Genomic DNA, 23,834 nt, shown 5'->3' with positions numbered 1-23,834 from the left:
CTCAGGTATGTGGGTACACAAGGTAGTGACTGAAATTACCCAGAATTAAAAATATGGGAGATGAGAACACAAATTAAAGAAGCCAGTGAACACCTGAAGGAACATCCTGGCAATACCTTGTAGACAAAAGACAAGCAGGTACTGACAGATGGCTATCACTCCCATAACTTATTTCATGGAATTAGTACCCCATCAAAAACCTCATTTAGCTCAGTGATAGCTTGACAAAAGGGCACACATTAGCAAAGGGATTATTCCACTGTTGAGATTAAGCCAGTTTTTCAGTTATGATTGCCAGAACAGTGCCGCTAAACAAGTATGATGTAATAACAGGCCTGCTCCTGCAAACCTGACATTCAAGCACAGCAACTTGGCTGGGATTGGAGGCAGATATGTCACACTCACTAGTTCTGTATGGAAAAAGGGATTGGCATTTACATGTCAGAAAACTCTATCACTCCTTTTATGACATTCATTATGTCATGGCAGACACTAACTATAACTGGCGTGATGCCAAACTCATTCTCTACAAGAACACAAAGCTTTTGATAACACTGGGTCAGGTTCAAGCTTCCTGCTAACAGCGGTCTCTTCCAGTGAAGTACCTACATCACTAGCATATGTAGGGGGCGTGAGCATTGTCTGGATATCCCCAATCCCGTTACCCTTCTCTTCAGATTGTTTCCTTGGCTGGCTACTTGTAACAGCATGTACATAACTTACTGTGTTATTAAAGCCATTACCTTTAGGAACATCTGTTTTTTTTTTATTTCCTCAAACACTACCACATTTCTCTCACTACCTCCCATCTCAGTGCAAGTGAACTTGGCCAATGAGACCTGAAAAGGTTTTCCTCCCATGCTCCTAAGTAAAATGTACTACTTGGACAAGTAACCTTCCTCTTTTACAACTGCAAGGCTAAAATAGTTAGACTAGGTGCAGGATCCCTCTTTGAAGTAGTTTGCTTAGCTTATGTCAGGATAGGTTACAGTTTTTTGTGATAATCTGGGGCATTTGCAGATTCAAGATAACCTACAATTTCTGTGGTGCTATCTCTTTTAGGCACTCTTACATGGATTTTGTGCAACACTGCAGACATTTCTGCTTTATATATCCCATTTAGTTGAAATGGAAATATTTTTCTCCCAAAACATGGCATGTGCTTCAGGCAAAGTTTTCAACCTTTGCCTATGAGATCTGCTAAGAAGGTTTAAACTACTCCATGGGTTCCTGTATACCAATGTGTAGTGCTGGCTACCCAATTCTATTGCAGTCATGCCTTGCTAGCCAGATACAGATCACGTGTTTGCCTATAAGCAGATTCTCATATCCTCAGGCAAAGTACTTAGTGCTTGTTCTCCTATCATAATGTCTCCTAGCATTTTAAAACTAGTAACTTGACTTTCACTTAAACCCCCATGAAAGTAAGTGTTTATTTCTGTAATTAAATGATTAACACTGTCTTCTCTCCTGTTTTTTTTCTAAATATTTCTCTATGAGCTTTAAGATTGAATTTACAATACTAAAAAAGAACAATTTTACTTCACAATAACCCAGAAAATCAGAATCTAACATTTCAAACACCACATGCATCACCCTACCCAGACCAGAAAATTTCAGAAACTTATCTACTGCCCTGATCAGTTTGGTCCTGATTGCATACATGGTTAAATACCCAAATAAAATGATTAAGCTCATCCCCCTTTACATGTTGAGGAAACAGTTTAGGACTAATCTTAGCATCCAGGCCTCAGGTTTTTCTCCTGTTATGTCTTCAGCGAAGGGTTAGCAACGTTTCTCATGGTGGTACAGCTTTTCTCTTTCTTTTCACTCATTTGCTATTTAACTTTTCTGGCTCATTGTGGCTTATTAAACTTTTTGAACAGACTGTGGTTTGTGTATTTTCCAGCAGGCTGGTGTTCCAGGACTTGGTTTTATTATTTTGTATACAAACCTATACACGGTATTTTCCTAGAAGGATTATGGTATTTGTCCAATACTAATACCCCTTCCCTACCTTTATGGCAATGCTGGCACTAACATCACCATGATGACATACCAAAAACACAATTGCAGTTATCTTTAAAATAAACCAATTGTTAAATATTTGTATGGTGTGACTAGCAATAATTCTGCCAACAGCTGGTATTAACAGTTAAAATACACATATTTTTATTCTTATAAATAAATCTTCGGCCACAAAAATTTAAAACTGAATAATAATTTTTGCTTGAAAGAAATAAAATTAAGCAACAAAATTTGTAAAATCAAATATACAAGCATCTTTAGCCTACACAGTGAGATGTATATGTGATGTGTTTAAACAGACAAATGGCATTTAGTAGAACTCTATTTAGCAGCTGATCTGGACACATACCTATCAGTAGCTATAGAAATATGCTGAATTTCTATATACCTCTGATTTGCGTTTATATCACGTTATTGAAATATGAAAATAGCGAACGCTATTTCATCGGCTCCAAAACATCTAAACATGAAAATATTGAACATTCAGAACAGCATTTTTTTTCCCATGGAAAAAAATTGCTGCTCCGAAATACATATACACAACACAAGCACATCAAACAAACAGCAACCACACATATACACTTACATTCCTACATCTAACGCCACACTAAACTAAACATACACTACTATCTACCCACTTACCTTAACCCAAACCCTAACCCTAAGGTCTGTCACTGTTGCACACTCACCTAACCCACACCCTAACCCTAACTCACTTAAACCACCCCTAAGCCTAAAGTTTGTCACTACCGCACACACGCCTAACCCGCACCCTAACCTTACCTCACTTAACCCGCCCCTAACCCTAATGTACAAACAATCGCACACTTACCTGAACCCAACCTGTAACTTTCCACCACAGTGCTAAGAATAGCAAAGCCACAGAAACGGCCAACCAAATTCTTTCCCGAGGAAAGAATTTGCTGTTCTGCAGCTTCGCTATTCTTAGCATTCACTGAATAGTGTTCGATATCAGAACATTCAAAGTTTTAATACTTCGATGTTCTGATATAGTCCCTCTGATTTTGAAGTACAAGCAGTTGTTACATAATTCCACAGACAAATGGTATCTACTGTCCTCAGTCTATGAGCAAATCAGTAATTGAACTGGCTAGCATTCTTTCTCCTTAAATGAGTCTAAGTTATGTCCTTCTGTTTGAATTTAAAAGAAAAAAAAACATGTTTTCCTATTCTGAGAGCTAGTTAACTTGGGGTAACTCCAAATAAAGTAATACATCCCAGACATGGAGTAGCAATTCAAGAAGGAATGCAAGTATGTGCATATTTGAGAGGCAGAATTAATTTTAGTTTATAACAGTTTCACCATATTTCCACTGAAAGCAGTTGAATATATGATAGTATTTATTTTTTCACTTCTGTTTATATTATACATTTTACTTGGTGCGAAATTTTCAGATGCAAAATTTGCAGTAACATATCATTTCTCTACAATTCATAACAAGTTAAAAAGTTTTGTATAGAGATTTATGAAGTCTAAGTGATTATTTTTCCCCTTCCAGGTTAAGATCGGTACTTAATGAGTGAGAGGAAAATTAAGTCCCTTTTATGGGGAGAACATGTAGTTTACCCTACAGGTTGTCAGAGGGCAGATGAACAGACCGGATTTTGTTTCCAGTGCAACTTTCTATTGTAAATCAAATGGGTAAGTGAATGTTTAAATTGTAATTGTTTACTTCCATAATGGTTCATAGGAGAGACCCCAAGATAGATTTTTCTCTTGCTTTTAAAACACTTAATTGCTAAGAATAACTCTCCAAGACACTATCTCAAGACACTTTAATGAACAATATGAAGCGTTCACTACTGGACATAAACAAAAGTGTTATTTGGAGCTTCGTCTTCAGTTTGGAGATGATGATATTATGCAGCCGACTGAATGAAAATAATATTGCACTTTAAATTACATTAAATTAAATTAAATTTCATTGTCTATTCTTTTCTTATGTTACATTTATAATTGTATACTGAGATTGGTGAAAATATGTTTTTCTTTTATGTTTTATTACTATACTGATAAGGGCTTTGGAGAGTATGTGTTACTTGTTTAGAAGCAATAGGCATTTGATTTAAATTATTCAGAGGTGTAATCAGTTAATTTGTTTGTTTCTTATTTATTTATTGACATTTGGTGACCGAGAAAGTCCACTGGGTCAAGAACCCATTTTCAGTGGAGGCCCGGGGAGAAAAGCTCTAGTTTCAGATACAAAAATATTCAAAAATAAATAGTTTAGACAAATTCAAACATTTAGTACAGACTACATTAACATATTGATATAATAACATGCAATTAAGTGACACAGAGATCATTCAGATAGTAGAATCCTTCAAGGTAGACATTTATTCAAACTAAATTAGGCAATTCTAGAGCTGGGACGATGAGAAGTTATTGAGATAAAGTAAAATTAGAGATTAAAAACTGATAAGGAGGGAGTTCTTTATAAAGCAGGGCATAAAACTGAATCTGTAATTCCATAGAAAGCTGTGTTAATGCATGAGGTTCCAGAGGTTTGGAGAAATAAAAGGAATATGAATTATACATGTACATGAGACATCTCTAAAGTGTTTATATGTGCCTTGTATAAAAAAGAAAAAAATTCAGTTTTAGGAAAAAAAATTCTAATTGAGTTCTTTGATTGGACATCAGAATAAATGACCGAGAGTTGGTTGTGGACATGGTACAACCAAACTTCTGCAAAGCATTTGATATGACATTATACAAAAATGTTAAATAAATGCATTTGATTTGAAGTAGTTCTAAGTGGGTACTTTCTATACATTCATAGGTTCATAGGTAGGTACTAGGCTATCGGCCAAAGGGCCTAAGTAAGCCTAGCCAACACGGTTTCCTGGCTTACGCCACCCAAGAAAGTAAATTTCCTGTGCCTCTGTCGAGCAGAGCCACAGAAGTGATCCCTGTGATGTATTTCCTATTTCCCATCCACTCATCAAGATTTTTCTTGAAGAGTGCTAATGAGGAACTTTGCTTGACATAGATGGGTGGCTTGTTCCAGAGTATTGGAAGACTCTGGGACAGGAATCTATCCTTCCAGCATGTCCTGTTTATTGTGGTGACAAGGTTTAGGTCCCTAGAGCTTGTAGCTCAGAGGAATTGGGATTTCTTTAGGTGTAGCATGTCCAACAGCACTGGGTTTACCATAGCTTTATATGTTAGGCAGAGATCTCCTCGGAGTAGGCGATACGCTACAGAGTAAAGCTGGAGTTTTTTGAGACAGTCAGTGTAGGGCATCTGTTTGAGGCTAGTAATCCTCTTTGTGAGGTACTTATGTGGCCTTTCCAGCTGCTGCAGATGTCTTGTGAGGTACATTCCAAAAGGGGCATTGTACTCTATAATGGGTATAATGAGTGCCAAGCAGAGGGGAACAATGACCTCTTTTCTTCTGGATGAGAACCCTTTTGTGATGAGGTGTGCCACATAGAAGGATTTTCTGACTACTGTGGTGATGTGATTATCAAAGGAGAGACTACTGTCCACCTGGGTCCCAAGATCTCTTATCACACATTCTGCATTAAATAGACTGCCATTTATGTGGTAGTTCATGGGTACAGCGTTTTTACCAAAGGGGATGACAGTGGACTTTTTGGCATTGAGCTTGAGGCCATGCCTCTGACACCAGGCATCTGTCTCAGTGAGGCCCTTCTGTAGGATGTCCACATGATTTGGGGACTTGACTATGGCTCCTAGTTTGTAGTCATCTGCGAACTTTGTTAGCCAGAGGCCTTCTGTATTAGCTTGTACTTCAGAGAAGTAGATACCAAACAGGAGAGGTCCCAGTACTGAATCCTGTGGTACTCCACTTGTCACTGGTTTGAAGTCAGATTTGGAGTCTGCGATGTTTACAGTGTGGGTTCTGTCAGTCAGCCAGTTGGCAACCCATCCTGTGACATAGGGATTTATACCTAGTTTAGTGAGTTTAGCTATAATTCCATAATGGGGGATAGTGTTGAAAGCCTTGGCGAGGTCAAGATAGGCTGTGTGAACCACCTTACCCTCGTCTACGGCTTTGGTGACTGCCTCAAAGAAGTCGATCAAGTTCAGAAGGCATGATCTGCCTTTCACAAAGCCGAACTAGGTGGGGTCCAGAGTTTGGAGGTTACCAATGTCTTTGTTTATGAGTTCCATTATGATACGTTCCATGGCCTTACAGACCAGGCTCGTCAGGCTAATAGGGAGATAATTCCCAGGATCAGCGGTGGCTCCCCCTTTGTGGAGTGGGATAACTGTTACAGTGCACCATTCGGTGGGCACAAAGCCTGACATGAGACTATGATTGAACATGGTGCTTAGGTGGGGATCCAGTTCATTCTGAAGTTCATGTAAAATGCAGCCTGGGATGTTGTCCGGTCCCATGGATGCTGTGATTTTGGTTTTAGAGAGTGCAGATTTTACCTGCATAGATGTGATTACAGGGACAATGCATTCTTCCTGTATAGATATGAATCCTTTAGGGGGTGTGGGGGGGGGGGTAAATTCAGCACTGAACCTATCTGCCAGGATGTTGGCAATATCAGTTGGTTCTGTAATTTTCGTGTCGTTGTGCTGTAACTCAGAGCAGATCTAGGTGTTGCCACTGAGATCCTTGACATAGCTATAGAATGCTTTGTGGTTGCCCTTAGAATCAGTGGTGATTTTGTTTTTATAGCTAGCTTTGAAGGATCTTATAAGGGATCTCAGCTTCTTACTGAGGCTGACCAGGGAGCTCCTCCACTCATGGGATTTTACTCTCTTTTGCAACAGTTTCTTCCTTCTGTTGTAGAGTTTGTTTATGGCAAGGCACCACCAGATTGGCTTCCTTTTTTTGGAGGATAGTGTCTTGGTTCTGTTTGGGATAGCACGATCTATGCACTCGTGTAAGTGCTTATAGAGTGCATTTGTGTAGGATTCAGCAGCCGTAGCTGTATTGTTCATCTGCACGGGTGTCATTAAGTTTGCCACTTCTGTCTTAATAAGCATGAAGTTGGATTTGGAGAAATTTTTTACCATGGTTTTCTTAATGGTGGATGGGGGCGGGATGCGGATATCTAGGGTCATTAGCTTATGGTCGGATCTGACCAACGAGGAGTTGATTTCAGGTGTGGAACACCGGTCCCTCATGTTGTTAATGGCTAGGTCTAGGATATTGTTGCCCCTGGTGAGGGTGTGAATAAGTTGATCCAGGGCATTGGAATTCATGAATTCCAGAAAGAATTGAGCAAAGGAGGTTGGTACTACTAGGCAGAAGAACACAGAGGATGTTTAGTAATGTAATATATTTAAGTTAAAAGATGGTTTTTTATGAGATAATAAATGTAATAAATAATGTTTTCACTAAAAAGGTATACGATCTATAAGGTCTATCAAACAGAATCTGCAAAGTCATTTTACTAACCCCCAAGAACACTATTATTTGATCCTAAATAAGGCAAAAGAGCCCAGATAAAAATCTGAATGATCGACATGTATGTGGCTTTTCAAATCTCTGGAGCTAGAAAGGTGTAAAACAACAAAGGCAGAATGTCCCCTAGAAAAGAAGTTTACTATAAGAAAAGCTAGAACAATGCCTATCTTTAGCCCTGAAACTTATTCATGGTTAATTAATTATTCACTGAGATCACAAACAAGTCATGCAGTACTATTACAAAGGTCTGGAAACAGAAACCGTGGGAGTGACAAAGTTACAAAAGGCAAAATCCCTCCTTTTATACCTACTTTACATTTGGTGAAGATGTTTACTGTTGCTGTCAGACTAGCTCTTTCTCAATGTCAGGTGCTTGTCTTGGCCAAGCCAAAACTGCTGATGCCCAACTGTGCTTGCTGGCCAAGAATGTGAAGCTCTAACACATTATAATTTTGATAATCAAGAAATCATTGAAAGATTTAGAGTGGACAGGGATATTTTAAGGGTCATAGTGAGTATGTATGCGACACAGATGGTAGGTGGGGTAATCATGGCCTTCCTGTATGTGTGGACACTAAGGTATTTATAGCCCTAACTATACCTGACAAGGGGACCTTCCATAGACAGGGTATGGACATGTTAGGTGCATCTCAGGGATACTTCATCAGGTCCTTGACATACTCTTGGACCATGTGGCTCAGTATATTTATATGCCAGTTTCATCGCCGGAGTTGGGCAGACCCATGCATGCCTTCTACGAGATGGCACATTTCTATGAGGTGCTTGGTGTGATAGATTTCACCCATATTGTCATTAGGTCCCCATCAGCACCACAGGGTGAGTGCCACTGAAATAGGAAGGGCTACCATTTCATCAACTGCTAGGTAGTGTGTGATACATGGAGGTGCATCACAGGTGTGTCAGCTTAGCACCCTGGCAGTGCCAAAGACTCTCATATGTGGCAGACCAGCTCACTCTACCACCTCTTCCTGCATAGTAGGATGCCCTATAGTTACACTGTTGGTAACTGGAATTTTTTAAAATAATTATATAATTACTTATACCTTGGTTAATGTATTGCTTGGGACTAAACCACCCTTCCTTTGGGTCCCTTCTTCCCTTTTTCTTTTTTTGTGTTTTTCAGGTGATGCAAGCTACCCACTTGAGCCCTGATTGATGACATCTATACAATACCCTGTGGGGAGCTGCCATAGCAAAGTACATCACCACCCTGTCCCAGACATGGGTTGTCATTGAGCAAGTGTTTGGCCTGCTAAAATTCTGTTTCCATTGCCTGGATGAGTTTGGGAGTGCCCTTCTGTATGACCCTTCTACTGCATGCAGGATGCTTACCGCTTGTTGCATTCTACATAATGTGATCCTGTGCTGGTCAGGTGATGAACTAACTCATGAGGGCACTGCAACTCCCAGTACAGGTCCTATCATGGCCAATAACATTGGTGGCCAGGAGGAGCAGTATTAATGTCTCCACGTGGCAGGATCATGCATGGTATATGACTGCACAGGCAAAGAGGTGGCAACTAATCCACAACTATCAACATGACATTCAGGTTAATTTACCTTCATTACAAAAAACACACAGAGTATAACTGATGCATGCAGTGCCATATGTGGGCTATGCTGTGTGGTGCAAGGCCTACTGTCACTGCACATTAGGCAGTCCCTCATATCTTTGATTTTAAGTGTAGCTGTCACTCATATGATTTATATATATTTTATGTTTATTTTCACCATATAGTAAAAGTCATACCCGACTACTCACTGAAAGTTGTGCAATGAATGACAATGGCAACATTTAAGGAACATGTATTTTGTTCTGTAATGCTGCATGTGCTTTGTTTAGGGACTGCAGCAAAATATGCAGGTAGTGCTACTGTTGCAGTATTCATTGTTGTATTCCACCTTGCAGTATTCATCAGGTGATTTCTGGAAAATTGTATAACAGTTCTTGTATTATGTTCTATTGCTCCTGTACTTCTTTATATATATATATATATATATATATATATATATATATATATATATGTATATATATATATATATTTTTTTTTTTTAATTAAGGTAATGCACATCAGATTAATTCATTGTGTTATAGACAGCAGCCCTTGTTTCATCACATGTAACAGGACTTGTCATTTGTGCAGTGCTAAGGATGAAGTGCTAGCAGTGTTAGCGTTGCTGGCAGGATTTGTGTTACTCCCATAATCCTTCATTTCCCCTTTGTGTCAGGCCCTTAATGCTATCCTGCATTATAATGTGCTGCTCCCCATCCCCACCTTTTTTAAACTTTTTTATTATGTTCTCCTTTATTGCAGGCATTTGCATTACTCAAATGAAACATGTGCTGCTGAATAGGCCCTTAACACTGGTGTGCCTTGCAGTGTGCAGATCACCTTCTTTTTTTACATTTCCTTTTATTTAATCAGTGATATTAATCTAGAGAAACACATGCTAGTGAATTGTCACGTGATATTTTTAGTAGTCACACGAACAGTAGGTCAAATGTGTCATAAACAATATCGTCTAAGGATAGTGTGAGTGGTGTTGCTAGAGATCATGAGGAATTGCCATCATGAGAACTTGATGCTGATTTGATATGATGATGTACCCTACTGGATACAAGTGATGCTACAGAAGGTGATCTCATAGTGCTCTGTGACCCAGACCTCAAGCAAAAGGTTTTACTATGAGCAAATGAATGGTGATGAGGCCTGTCTGACTTCTTTTGTGTTACATCCCCCAACTGTTTCCTGTACTTTCCTGAGAATCACACATTGTGTCATCTACTATGCCTTCATATGTCCAGACAGTAATCTGTCCTTGCCCCTGTCCACCGATTCCAACTTGTGTCCGGTGGGTCATAAGTGATTTACACATAGAAGTGAAGATGGCTGCTGTATGTGCCACCATAGTGCACATGAGTGTCACTGTGGCATTATCCCTAGTCTCTACCAGTTGCATGCATTGTTGGAAATCCTCATGTGCACCCTGCAGTACTCTGACCATCTCTAGCTGACTGTCTGTGGTTGCAGATTGAGCCTGAACAATGTACCAGCACATCTGCTGTTGGCACTCAATCCTTTTCATGTTTCTGGAGGTAGCTGTGACATGTACTTGCACCTAGCACCCCTTTGCACAGGTGTTATAGTCAAGACTTCTACCTCTGAGATCATACTGTCCACCTGAATATGGATATGGGATATGTTCCTAAACTGCTTGCAATTTATTGTCCTCATCTACCTGACTGTGTGACCCTGTGTCACTCCTACAGAGTTATGTTCCTATGGCATGTCTGATCCTGCCATTACACTTGGTGACTGAGTGTCACTGTTATCAGGCTGTGTCATAAATATAACTGTTATGTTATCAGCCCCGACAGACATTGTGCAGTCAACATTTTCTAGCCATGCTGGTGCTTTGGTGCAGTGGTGCAGTGATGCACTGGAATTGCTCATTTTTGCTGCTGATCCTGTGAAGGAGTAATTAATGACTTTATTACTGAGACCTTGGACCACGGTAATGAATGTTGTGTAGTAAAGTGTGGAGGACACTTACCACGAACACTCAGACCACTTTTCTGATGGGCATAAGTGCAGGGTTCACTTGTTGATAAGAATTGTCACGTGTTTTATATATAGCAGTTAAGCTCTGTTGTAATTTTCAATATGTGAAATAGTCATGGGAGATGCACTAACCGTACTTCCTGGATGACTGTGGTTGTCGCTGTGGTGGGTAATTGCCAGTGTCCGTGTTACCTCTGATTATGCCTATGCATCTTAATTTGTGTCAGACTCATCTACTTATATTGAGAGAAGGTATTCTTCATTGGTTGTTAAAGGGATAAATGTAGAAAACCTCCCACCAGTACTGCTATTGGCAACTGTGTTCTGCCTAGCCTCTTCTCTGGTAAGTCCAACTATGTTGTTGGCCCTTTTTCTGCACTCTGTCAGTGTACACTTCCTCCCCTCATCTGCATTTATATCCAAAACCACTTGGTTCCACTCCTTGGCTCTCTCAACTTATTTTTCTCATCCCCTTAGCCAAACTGGCATTTGCCTTTGGACCTGAGAGCTCCCATGAGGATGCGTTTCTCCTTAGGGCTGGCATTATCTTTCCTCTGTCTGGATCCCTGCTGCTGCTGTATCATGTATTCACCTGAAACAACATGCAGTAATATCCCTAGTGAAACAGATTTACAGAAATTAAACCCTCCTATCACTCCAGCAACAAAACACTTACAAAACCCTCCAAAGCAAATGCATTACTGCAGAGTTACAGCCGTAACAGTCCCTTGTCAAACAGTGCTTGCAGTAACATAAAGAAAAGAACCCTGAAACCTAAGCTCATATCAAAAACATGTTGTCATTAACATAATGAATGAATACAACACTTGTATTAATTTCATTTTGGTATTCTGATAGCAGTAACATTCATATTAATAAAGTAGAACAGACTTCCACAAATAAGCTTTTACAATGTACTGTTGATCATTTCCAACACCACCCTGCACAACATTATGAATAAAGAAAACCAACAGTGTATGCAACTATCATTTCCAACATCAATATGAGTTTCTCAGAATCCAATAAGCGCAGAATACATTGTTCAATGGTCTCTCCCGAGCTTACTTTGTACACATTACACTGCCATGTATGCATAACCAACAAATGAAACCTCATATTCGGAACTCCTTTCATCGCCACTCCTGTCATTGGCATCAACATATAGCAAATACATATTCATTTCACTTTACTGTAAAACCAATGAGTTTCTTCAAAGTAAAATGTCCATTGAATTAATGTGCATAGTTTTCTAGTGATTTCTAAGTGTAAAGTATTTGATAGCTTACTTTTAACAATTTCTCTCTTTCCGACAGCAGTTGCCACTGAGCTTGGTTGTCAGCAACTAAATATGGCAACTGTGAAACTCTTGATGGAAGTTATACCCTATTTAAACATTTTATAAGCAAATGAGGCACAGCCAAGCTGATGTCTATGAATTGGGGTTCCTATCATGTAGTCGAACTTTTACAAGTTCGAACCTCATATGGTCGAAACCATAAGTTCAAATTTGTAAAAGTTTGAGCGTTTAAATGGAAATCTCCATAAGCAGAGGTTTCCATTGTGTTCAATGGGGTGCAATCTTGGAGTTGGTATATTTAAGTAATGGGGGGTGTGGGGGTGCAGGGGGGCTTGCCCCCCCTGCTTAAACCAGTTTATTTTGTTTTCCATTTTTATTTTATGCATAGTCAAAGTTTTGTAACTTCGGACATAATGGTTTGAACATTACATGTTCGAAGTTATAAGATTTTGACTATGTGATATAGATCCTATGAATTGCAGTCATATGCATTGGTGTATGTGGTCTTATAGGCATTGAATGACTTCAGGTGATTATGGACGAGCTGTGCTCTCTGCGGGAATGAGCGATAACACATAGAATGTTTCCATGAAATATAAATACAACAGAGAATTTGGATATATATCTGCAGTCAGTGAACATTTAGGAGAGAGTGTACTAAATCCATTCCATGTGCATCTATTACACTGTGCAATACCTTATCAATTTTTAACACTCATTCACTTTAACTGAAGCCATAAACACAATTTAAACTTATTATTAATGAAACAGAGTTACAAAATAGCTATTATGAAAGGAATACCAAAAGCATTACTTTTTCAGTCATGCTGCCATAACTTTTAAATGCATCACTATGCTGACTTTGTGGAATTCAGGTTAGAGCATTCCTCTTCTTCAACAAATGCACACTGAATACACACTGAAGCACATGTTAAATTGATGGATCGCTCACTGATTTTCCATACTAAAATAAGGTGTACATATTTACATAAAAAATCCATGTAACTTTTTCATTACAGAAAGTAAACCAAACTTGACAATGCTATCACTTCCGTTGGTAATGTCCATTTATGGTTGCATGGCTGGAAATGGTGATGTCACACCTCAGAGGAGGTTTTTCACACCATCTGACCTCTGTCCTACACTTCCACTCCTCAGTTTTATTCTGGCACTTCTAAAGATTGCAACACCTGTAAATGTACAACATCAAGCTTCAAGCTGGTCAGACAATGAGATTAAGATCAGTCTACCTCTTGCAGGAGTCATACCTGCAAAAACTTGATAATACTGTCTACTGCACTAAATGAAAAAAAAAATAGACATGTGGCTTGATTTTGATGACCACCTGTTATCTTTGACAAGGATCACCAGCGCTGGGCTCTGGGTAGTAGTCTTGTTACAGTAATGATGACCAGCTAGCTAATTAGGTTTTCTGGATTCAGGCAAGAAGGCCACAGTTCTACAGTAAGTATTTTTTCTTTTCGTCTTTTTCCCCTTCATTTACTTAGGTTTGTAATTAGTGGTAGGTTAGCAGTGTGAAAATATGCTACATAAATACAGGCATCTGAAACTAGAAATATATGCATCAATGTAATCATAGGTGTATATGTGAAACCAGATACGTAAGTAAAGATACACATATGCATAAACATAATAGTTGATGGTAAGCCCAATAAAATTTTGATTGGCTCACTGCAGGTGCTCATGAGCATGCAAACTTTTTTCATGCTTATGAAGTCAATATCTATAGGATTAAGCAAAGCATTCTGTTGTAAATAAAATTAAAATAGTCTTTCATTTTTTTAAGAAATCATTCAGATATAAGTAGTAATCAAAGTAGACTTGCAGAAATAATGTAATACCAGTAATCTTTCCAGCACAATCCATATCAGTATCAAAGTGCATAATATTTTCTCAAGGTAAAATATAATACCATTACATATCTTACATCTTTCATTAGATGTTCAGTAAGTGCTATCAATAAAGACTATAGCGATGTAACACCTAGCTGAGGGAATGTATTGTCTCCATATTGTGTGAAATTGTACCTTCTCTCTCTCTCCGTCTCTTGTTATTTATGTATTACTTTGCATTTCTTTTTTTCCTTTTTCACCCATTTATGTTCCTTTTTTCACAGGCCCAGAGATCCCAGGAACAATTCAGTCATATTTCTCCCAGATCAGGGAGCATTCCAGTTCACCCTCTGCCTGCCCATGGGCTTCCTCCCAGGGTTGGGGTGGTGGCTTTGGTCATGTAGACACCCTGATGCAGCACAGCCTGGAAAGCCATGAATATTGTAATATTTGGGACTTGGTCAAGGATGTGGTGGAGTGGGCAGTAGATAGGCACCTTTGACCCATGCAAAACCTTCTTCAGTGGGTGCAAGACTTGCTGCTCCAGTCAGTTTTGAGCACCAAGCCACCAGAGTCCTCCACCCTAACATCACTGGTGTCTTCCGCTCCATGATATTCAGCAGTGGGCATTGCTGCAACTCCTCTTCAACTCCCTCCTTCCCTAATTCTTTCTTCTACACCATATTCCCTGCTTCCTTTACCTACTTTCATTTCATGTAAAAATAGAAGGGTCTATCCCTCCAGAACATGTAGAACCCCTCCTATCCCACCTCCTGACACATTACCCTCTGGATGTTGTTCTTCAGTGTGTCCCTTATGTTATGTATCACTATTTTCCAGCTTTCCTACCTTCCCCTTTTACACCTTTCTACGAACTAATCAGGGTACCACATAAGGATACCCCTACAATCAATACATAAACCCCATTTATATTTTTAATTCATTTTGAGCAGCTTTGCTGATCCATTAATGTAAGCAGACTTGCACAGTGCCTTGCTGATACAACGTCTGAAAAAAATTCAAAGTCATTCAAAATGTTACATGTTAACTGCTTAATTTCCCTTATAATTAAATCATTATTTTTCCATTTTAAGCAGTTTTAGAAAATGGATATTTCTTCACAGAGGTTTTCACATTGCTTTAGTCATCACAAATAACCTGTTTTTGTACACCTGCATTCTATGCACATAATTAATGACAAGTGTGAACTTTGGGACTATGAATACCACCCCAAAATCTTGGGGTTACATGAGACAGACAGCAAGAACATGTTCTTAGTAGCTGCCACATTAGTAAATATGTATATGAAAGAATTTGTTATTGCTGTTGGTTATGACAGTGTTTCATGTCAGTGTTCTGCATTGTTGCTGTTGCTGAGGGTCATATACTGCTACCATGTGGACAGGGTCACCGTACAGGAGCTGGTTAAGATGTGTAGTCCCCATATGCAAGCCCGAGAGATATGTTGACTGTCTATCACTATGGACACTAATGTGTTTGTAGGTATGAGAATAATAGGTACAATGACCTATTGACAACCAACAGGGAGCATAGTAGGTGCACTCCAGGCAGTGGCTAAGACACAGTGTCTGGTTCATAATTCTAGGAAGAATACAGAAGTATACATAAAATAGAAATTAATGCTAAAGGTAGCCAGGCTGTGTTACACTTTGTATGGAGAGGCCACGATGTGCATCAGACGTGCTGCTTAAATTATAGACTATTAAAGACAGGGTACAGCAATCATCATGTGCTCAGATGAGGAGGGTCACAATGACAAGTGTCGACAGTGGTAAGTGTGTGGACAGGGGGGTGAGGATTACTCATGTGTGTGTGTGTGTGTGTGTGTGTGTGTGTGTGTGTGTGTGTGTGTGTGTGTGTGTGTGTGTGCGTGTGTGCGTGTGTGCGTGTGTGTGTGCGTGTGTGTGTGTGCATGCATGTCAGGTATGGGTAAGAGATTGGGGAGAGCTGGGTAGTTTGGCCAAGGGGGTGATGTCTCCAGTACTGTGTGAGTGTGTGATGTTCGTTAGTATAGACATATCCATGTGTGTGTCTGTGTTTGTGCACGGGTGGGTGTGCTGAGACACAGCTTCAGCAGATGATAAAGCACTGTATGGGATCTGGTGGTCAGGTGCAGGGCACCTGCAGGAAACATATACACTGAGTGTGCACATTTCCATCTATGGGAGCGCTGTCTCCTGGAAAGATCGTGGGCACAATCCATCCCAGGCGGAGAAGAAGGAGTGTGCTCTGAGTGTGAACTCTGAGTCATAAGATTGGTCTCCATAGAAACACCCCATCCACATGTACATTCACATCATCTCATGGTACCTTCATCACTGGATGAATTTGAAGTTTCTATCCCACCCAACCCCCCCCCCCACCCCCAGCCATAACCAGGCTAAAAAACTTCTCAAAAGCTGACTACAACCTCCTATGGGAGGGTATCAGTAGCTTCACACCTCCCCCCTTCAGAGAATGCAGGCAACTATGCTGAACAATATGCCAGTGCAGTATATAAGCACCTGTACAACTGCAAGGACTTAGCCATACCCAACAGAACTAAAACCTGCTCCTCAACGAAGCAAAAACCTGTCTGGTGGATATCATCTATCAACAGGCTTTACAACAAAAGGAAGAAACTGTTGTCCAAGTGTAAAAAGGAACAAATTCCAAATTTGAAAAACTCCCTCCTCAGCCTCAACAAGCAAATTGGATCACTAGTGAAATTCTCCAAAGCCAATTATGAATTGAAACTAGCCTCCAAAAAAAGGGAAACCACAAATCCTTCTTCAATTATGTCAGGAACCTCCATGGCAAAGCCTAGGTTTGTTCCAAATTATTACTTAATGGTACCACTTACACTGATCCTGTTGACTTAGCCAACCTGCTAGCAGATAGGCTCAGTGCAAACTTCACCCCCTATCCGCCCCAAAGGCCCATTCAACATCCCTGATACTTGTCCCACACCTCACATCTCCATAGATCAAGCGTTAAAGGCCCTATCCAAGGCAAAGAACATAGCTTCAACCATAGCCTAAATATAGGCTTCATTCCAGCAGAGTGGAGAATTGCCATTGTCATTCCCTTGCACAAAGGCGGTGCCACTACTGACCCGGGAAACTATCACCACATTAGCTTAACAAGTCTGATCTGTTATGCCATGGAGCATATTATTATGGATCTCAAAAACAAGGGCATAGGCAATCTTCAAGCACTTGACCCCACCCAGTTTGGATTCGTCAAGGGCAGATCTTGCCTGTTAAACCTGGTTGCCTTCTTTGAAACTGTCACCAAGGCTCTGGATGAAGGAAAGTCAGTACATACAGCTAACCTTGCCTTTGACACAATTCCCCACTCGGACATCATCAAAAAGCTAACACAGCATGGCGTAAATCCCTGTCTCATTAGGTGGGTGACCAAATGGCTCACCGATAGGACTCACAAGGTCAAAATAGGTGCATCCACCTCTGACAGCAGACCTGTCACTATTGGTGTTCACCAGGGATCTGTCCCATGACCCTTACTGTTTGGCATCTACTTCTCATAGGTCCAGGCAAAGACAAAAGACCTGTGGCTGTCCAAGTTTGCAGATGACTACAAGGTGGGTGCTGTCATTGACTCCCCAAATGATGTTAACATACTGCAGGAGGGTCTCACAGCAGCAAATGACTGGTGCCAAAGTCATGGTCTTAAGTTAAAAATGTATTATCATACCATTTGGCAAAAACATGGCCCCTACTGATTGCCACATCAATGGCAACCCCCTAAGCACACAACCTTTGGTGAGAGACCTGGGTATTCAGGTTGACAATGATCTCACATTTGACCATCATGTAGCAGCGTTGGTCAGAAAAGCCTTTTACTTGGCTCATCTCATAAGTAAAGGGATTGCATCCAGAAAAAAAGAGGTTATTACCTCTCTGTACTCCTCCCTCATCAGGCCAATAATTTAGTATAACACTCCATTTGGTATGTACCTCTCTAAACATCTGCACCAATTGGAAAGGCTACATGAATGCCTCACAAAGAGAATCCATGGCCTCCAACACCTGTCCTATGGGGACAGGCTCAAATCACTATCACTGTACTCGGTATCATACAGATTGCTCAGAGGTGATCTGTGTCTCGCCTATAAGGCAATATCGGATCCTGCCGTACTAGAGATGTTCCATATCCATAAGTCTAACTCCTCACGCATTACCCACTTGAAAGGCATAAATCTAATATGTGACATTAACAAAACCTGCTGGGGAGACAGGTTTGTCTCTCAGTGGCTGCCCTATCTCTGGAATAGACTTCCCATTCATGTCAAACAGAGTACCTCACTGACCCTCTTCAAGTGCAACCTTGATGAGTGGATGGGAAACCACAAATTTGTCCTAGGGGATCCACCTGTGCCCCTCATTGACAGGGGTGACAGGTGCTGACTGAGGTTTCTCTTTTGGGGATAAATTCTAGGCTAGGCTGGTAAGGCCTCCAGGCCCATTAGACTGGTAACCTCCTATAATCCTATGATCCTATGGTGGTATGCAAGTGGTGCTACACGTCTGAGACCATGACTTCCTTTCTCCCTTGGAGGGACTTTCCTTCTGACCCATGTCAGAAATGAAACAACTTTGACAAGTTTATTGTCCATGATGTGTGGCCACACAGGGGCACTTACTGCATGCAAGCTCCCCTGTCACATATCCATGATGTTGCACATCAGGCCCATGCACTCTCTCAGATTGTCACACAGACCATGTGCTACCCCAACCACCTCAGTTATGCCTGTCATAGTGCCTGCCTGTCCCTGTGTTATAGCTTTGCATAAATGAGGAATAGGGGCCACAGACACACTTAGCTCAGGAGGTGGATGGTAGCCATGGCATGCTCAGCCTCCAGCGTGCCATCTACTAATGCCATCTTAAGGAGAACTATGCCACTACTGATAGCACCATTCCTTGGACAGAAGTGCCTGCACCTTCCTGTCTATAGGTGCCATGTTGGTTTCATGGGGTAGATTGCACAGGCATAGCAGCTGTGTCCTTGGACAGGAGTGAGTGTGTGGCCATTACATTTCCTGATTCTACCACTGATATGATTCCTGGATATAGCTAACATCATTATCGGAGCCAGGCAGTTCCTCATTGTCCAGTAGGCCTTTATCCATGGTGGAGGACTTTGATAACTCTGCGCCTAAGAAAACACCAGGTAATTAACCAAACTAAGTAAAAATCCTTTCCTGTTTACCTCAGCAATGATGTCTGTCATTCCACCGTGAATGTCAGGACTGTCTGAATCTCCATGCTGTTAGGCCAGGAACTCCTCAGTCTCTGTCAAAGGTGGTTTAGTCAGTAGACCCTCCTCCTCTGGCCCTTGATTATGTGACTCCAGTCATGATGGTGATCTTTCTTCTGACCTGATTGTATGTTTGATTTTGGCCAACAACAGCGGTGGTCAGCTATCAAGTCCCACAAGACATGGTCATGGGAGGTACAGTCAGATCTCTCCTGATAGTGGATCTGTCAATAATGCAAATGGATGGCTTGAAGTAGCATTTCATTCACTACATGAGAGACTTTACTCTCGCTCTCTGTGTCCTACCACCTGAAATTGCAAGTAAATAAGTATGTGAGATGTGGTATGGTCATTCACAACATACTCCTACCCAGATTTGCAAACAGTAGGTCAGAGATGGTGAGACATGCATGTCCTTGAAATTTGTAAGGGGGTGCTACTTGTACATATAAGATCCTTGTGGATATATAATGTGTAGTGTCCTGGTGTGTTATCCATGTGGTGCAGGGCTGACTATTTACCCTGGAGGATGACATGGGGTGCACACATGGATGAATGTGGGACAGCTCCTGGCACCTGTAGCTGCACAGGCCACATAAGAGTCAAACATAACAACTCCAAGCAGTCTTTGCAGGATTGCAGTAATGTGCAGTGGCATATCAATTCACCTAGTGCAGATGATACGGCCTTCAACAGGCTCTAACTTCCATTGTTTATTAGCCACCCTGCCAGTTACATGCACTACTGCTGTGTGATGCACTGCATCTATGCAACCTTTTCAATCATCTAGAAGTGGCATCAGACTTTATGTGTCTGCACCTGGCAGGTAGATATGGGTTTATAACAGGACATCCCTCAAGGTGTGATTCCAGATAGCTCATACTGTACACAAATCCTCTTCCATGGATATGTGTGTAGGCCTTTCCCCCACCTCCCCTCTCAACTCCACTGGCCAGAGCATATAATTCATGGCACAGATGTACAAAGATGATGATTATATTACACAGGCAATGGAGACCACATCTTCAGAGTCCAGTCATGTGTGAGTATTTAGGAAACCATGTGATCCACAGCCTAAAACAGAGATGATGCCTTAAAAATGTAAGCTTTGCACTAACAACCATTTTAGTCATATCGCATACCCTTCCCCAAGATCTGATGTACAAGTGATACAGGTCTGAGGGGGTGCATGTTGAGTGTGTATGGACACAACCTGTAAAGAGTTATGGCCAAGATGGTTGCTGAGTAAACCTCCAGTGTATGTATGCATTTGCAGTGTGTTTTCTGTGGCCCATAGCATACATATCCCACAGTAGTAGACTTTCAAGATGTTCCACAGTGACCTCAATATAATGGCAAGAAGTATGTTTACAATGTCCACAGAATTATATACATATTCCATAAGTACTCTGCCTTGATAATATACACATTCCATAAGTACTTATCCATGATAATATACACATTCCATAAGTACTTCTGAATGATAATATACACATTCCATAAGTACTTCTCCATGATAATATGCACATTCCAGAAGTACTGCTCTGTGATAATATACACATTCCATAAGCACTGCTCCATGATAATATACACATTCCATAAGTACTGCTCCATGATAACATACACATTCCATAAGTACTGCTTCATGATAATATGCACATTCCATAAATACTGTTCCATGATAATATACACATTCCATAAGTACTGCTCCATGATAATATACACATTCCATAAGTACTCCTCCATGATAAGATACACATTCCATAAGTAATGCTCCCTGATAATATGCACATCCATAGGTACTGCTCCATAATAATATACACATTCCATAAGTAATGCTTCATGATAATATGGACATTCCATAAGTACTGCTCCATGATAATATACACATTCCATAAGTACTGCTCCATGATAATATACACATTACATAAACACTGCTCCATGATAATATACACATTCCATATGTACTCCTCCATGATAATATACACATTCCATAAGTAATGCTTCATGATAATATGGACATTCCATAAGTACTGCTCCATGATAATATACACATTCCATAAGTACTGCTCCATGATAATATGCACATTCCATAAGTACTGCTCCATGATTATATGCACATTCCATAAGTACTCCTCCATGATAATATACATATTCCATAAATACTCTTCCATGATAGTATACACATTCCATAAGTACATGGTAATATACACATTCCATAAGTACTTCTCCCTGATAATATGCTCATTCCATAAGTACTTCTCCCTGATAATATACACATTCCATAAAGACTGCTCCATGATAAGATACACATTCCATAAATACTGCTCCATGATAATATACACATTCCATAAGTACTCCTTCATGATAATATACACATTCTATAAGTAATGCTCCATGATAATATGCACATTCCATAAGTACTGCTCCATGATAATATACACATTCCATAAGTACTGCTCCATGATAATATTCATGCTTCTGGAGCATTTCTCCCCGGGCCTCCGCTGAAAACAGGATCTATGGAACCTAGTCGGACTTTCCCGGTCAACAAATGTTAAATAAAAAAAAAAAAAAATGATAATATGCACATTCCATAAGTACTGCTCCATGATAGTATGCACATTCCAAGTACTCCTCCATGATAATATACATATTCCATAAATACTCCTTCATGATAATATACACATTCCATAAGTACATGATAATATACACATTCCATAAGTACTTTTCCCTGATAATATGCACATTCCATAAGTACTTCTCCCTGATAATATACACATTCCATAAACACTGCTCCATGATAATATACACATTTCATAAATGCTGCTCCATGATAATATACACATTCCACAAGTACTCCTCCATGATAATATACACATTCCATAACTAATGCTTCATGATAATAGGCACATTCTATAAGTACTGCTCCATGATAATATACACATTACATAAGTACTGCTCCAAAATAATATACACATTCCATAAGTACTTCTCCCTGATAATATGCACATTCCATAAGTACTTCTCCCTGATAATATACACATTACATAAACACTGCTCCATGATAATATACACATTCCATATGTACTCCTCCATGATAATATACACATTCCATAAGTACTGCTCCATGATAATATGCACATTCCATAAGTACTGCTCCATGATTATATGCACATTCCATAAGTACTCCTCCATGATAATATACATATTCCATAAATACTCTTCCATGATAATATACACATTCCATAAGTACATGGTAATATACACATTCCATAAGTACTTCTCCCTGATAATATGCACATTCCATAAGTACTTCTCCCTGATAATATACACATTCCATAAACACTGCTCCATGATAAGATACACATTCCATAAATACTGCTCCATGATAATATACACATTCCATAAGTAATGCTCCATGATAATATGCACATTCCATAAGTACTGCTCCATGATAATATACACATTCCATAAGTACTGCTCCATGATAATATGCACATTCCATAAGTACTGCTCCATGATAGTATGCACATTCCATAAGTACTCCTCCATGATAATATACATATTCCATAAATACTCCTCCATGATAATATACACATTCCATAAGTACATGATAATATGCACATTCCATAAGTACTCCTCCATGATAATATTCACATTCTATAAATTTCCTCCATGATAATATAGGTTCATAGGTTCATAGTTTGGTACTGGGCTATCTGCCCGAAGGCATATATTAGCCCAGCCATATTGTGCAGTATTCACCGCCCCTTTAGTAGTTCCCTAGACCCTTGTACTAGCAGCTAGTACCCTTGGCCCCTATCTAGTAGTGCTGTTGGTGTGATCCCCGGTTTGAAATTTCTGTTACCCATCCACTCATCAAGGTTCCTCTTGAAGAATGATAGTGAGGGGCTCTGTCTTATGTAGATCTGGACCCTGTTCCATAGTAAGGGAAGTCTCTGCAAAGAGAATCTATCCCTCCAGCATGTTCTATTCATTGTTGTGTTAAGGTTTATATCCCTAGAGCATGTAGCTCGAGTAGATTTGGTTGTGCTAAGATGGAGCATGTTCAATAATTCTGGGTTGGACATGGCTATGTACATTGGACAGAGATCGCCTCTGAGAAAGCGGTATGCAACAGAGAACAGTCTTAGCTTTTTCAATCGTGCTGCATAGGGCAAAGGTTTGAGGCCAGTAATCCTCTTGGTTAGGTACCTCTGTGGCCGCTCCAGCTGCTGGAGATGTCTAGCCAGGTACATTCCAATTGGTGCATTGTACTCAATAATGGGTCAGATGAGGGAAGAGTAGAGGTGCAGCATTACATCCTTAGATCTTGATGTGAACCCTTTCGTGATCAGATGGGTCACAT

The sequence above is a fragment of the Protopterus annectens genome, chromosome 4.part0, assembly GCF_019279795.1.
Source record: "Protopterus annectens isolate FY-2018-M chromosome 4.part0, PAN1.0, whole genome shotgun sequence".
Taxonomy (NCBI): Eukaryota; Metazoa; Chordata; order Ceratodontiformes; family Protopteridae; genus Protopterus; species Protopterus annectens.
This window is presented reverse-complemented; position numbering follows the sequence as displayed.